Here is a 2,639-nt window from a genome sequence, read left to right on the forward strand (position 1 = left end):
AACCAATGTCATAAAACAGCATGTGTGTTACTGTTACATGAGAAACTATCTGTTCTGTAAGCCTTCACCTGAAGTACAATAAAATATTTAAAAAAAAAATAAAAATAGTTTTATTGAGGTAGAGTTGACATACAATAAACTGCACATATTTATAGTGTAGAATTTGATAAGTTTTGACATATGTAAAAGCTCATGAAAACATACCACATCTAGGATAATGAACATGTCCAAACAAACAAACAAACAAAACCCAAATCCATTGCCGTCGAGTCGATTCTGACTCGTCGCGACCCTATAGGTCAGAGTAGAACTGTCCCGTGGGGTTTCCAAGGAGCGGCTGGTGGATTTGAACCTTTCGGTTAGCAACCATAGCCCCCAAATGTTTTCTCACTCCCTTTTGCGATCTCTCCCTTACACGTTATATACTCTCATGTTTCTGATTTATTTCACTCAGCATAATTATGATAATATTCATGCATGTTGTAGTATGAATCGATTGTTCATTTCTTTTTGTTGGCCAGTAGTATTGTAATGTATTGTTTAAAAAAATATTCCAACAAAGTTAATCTTATGGAATTTATTTGGTTTCAGAAAGGTCCATGGATGGAAGCAAAAACTAGAAGGTACTTCCCTGAACAAAAGCAAACTGAGAGTTATTATTAGAGATAAAAAACAGTGAGAGGGAAACAAAATGAAACTTTTTTTAATATATTTTGAGGTCATATAAAAGCAGGACATACAGGTTGCCTAAACATTCAAACTTACCAAAACGGTCTGTTTAATGTCTGAACTGAAACTTCTAAGCAAGCAATCAAACGTGCAAGCAAAAATATGGATACCAATGAAGTCAGAAGGAGAATTTAAAACAAGGGGGGAATCCAAGGTGGAAGCATCCAAGCCTCTTTTACTTTTTTAAAGAGCCTTTTTAACTCCAGTAAGCCTGGAGGATAAAATACATTTTCAACAGTAAAGATATAGCAACATTTGTTTGTCCATTTACCTGTTAATGAATATTTGAGTTGCTTTCAGGTTTTGGCAATTACAAATAAAACTATGAACACTCATGTACAAGTTTTTGTGTGGATATATGTTTTCATTTCTCTTGGGTAAATATCCTAAGAAGGAATGGTTTGATCATATGGTAGATGTATTTTTAAATTTTAAGAAACTGACGAACTGTTTTCTAAAGTAGTCGTATACCATTTTTCATTCCCAAACACAGTGTATGAAAGTCCCAGTTTCTACAACCTCCTTGACACTTGGTATGGTCCATCTTTTTAAATTTAGCCATTTTAATAGGTGAAATCTTATTGTGGGTTTAATTCACATTTCTCTAAGGACAAATACCGTTGAACATCTTTTTATGTGCTATCTACCATCTGTATGTCTTTAGTAAAGTTTCTGGTCACATCTTTTGCCCATTTATTACTGAGCAGTTTGTTTACTTACTGTGGAGTTTTCATAGTTTTTATATTCTGGGTACAAGTCCTTTCTCAAATATATGTGTTGGAAATATGTTCTTCCAGTTTGTGTCTAGCCTTTTAATTCTGATGAAGCCTAATTTATCATTTTTTTCTTTTATTCCTGAGGCTTTTGGTGTTGTATCTAGAAATTACTACCTAATCCCAGGTCACAAAATGTAAAATACCTAGGGATAAACTGACTCAATGTTTCCTCCTAGAAATTAAATTTCTAAGGTTTTACATTTAGTTCAATGACAAATTTTACTTTTATTAAATGTTGAGCAGTATTGATGGAAGTTCTTTTTGTTTTATTTTGTTGTTGTCGTTATTGCATATGCATATCCAAATTCCTGCATAAGTGTTGAAAAGCCTGTCCCTTCTCCAAAGAACTGTGATTGCAATTATGTCAAAATCAATTCTCTTTATGGATTCTCTATTCTAGCCCATTGATCTAGCTGTTTACCTTTGTGCCAATACTATAATGTCTTGATAATTGTCTGTTTACAATAAGTCTTAAAATCAGGTAGTGTTAATCCTCCAGTATTGTACTTCTTTTTTTTTTCTTCTTCTTAAATTGCTTTGGCTATTCTAGGTTCTTTGTATTTTCAAGTAAATTTTGGAATTAACTTGTAAATTTCTACAAAAGTATGCATTCTGTTATTTTGATTTGAATTACATTTAACCTACAGATCAATTTGGAGATAACGTGTATTTTAACAATGTTGATTCTTCTGACCCATGAAAATCGTATACCTCTCCATTTATTTAATTCTTCTCTAACTTCTCTCAGCAATGTTTTATAGTATTCAGAGTGCAAGTCTGACGCATTTGTAGTCAGATTTATCCCTAAATATTTCATATTTTTGGTACTATTGTTTTTTTAACTGTAAAAATATACATAACACAACATTTGTCAGTTCAACACTTTTCAGAGGTATAATTTAGTGACATCAATTACATTAATCATGTTATGCAACCACCACCCATAATCATTGCCAAATTTCCCATCACCATAAACACTCACTAAATAGTATTTTTTAAAAATTTTTTTTATTGTACTTCAGGTGAAGGCTTACAGAACAAATAGTTTCTCATGAAACAGAAGTACACATGTTGTTTTATAACATTGGTTAACAACCCAACAACATATCAACCCTCTAACTTCTCAACCTCTTT

Source organism: Trichechus manatus, unplaced genomic scaffold (assembly GCF_000243295.1).
Source record: "Trichechus manatus latirostris isolate Lorelei unplaced genomic scaffold, TriManLat1.0 scaffold00078, whole genome shotgun sequence".
Lineage (NCBI taxonomy): Eukaryota > Metazoa > Chordata > Mammalia > Sirenia > Trichechidae > Trichechus > Trichechus manatus.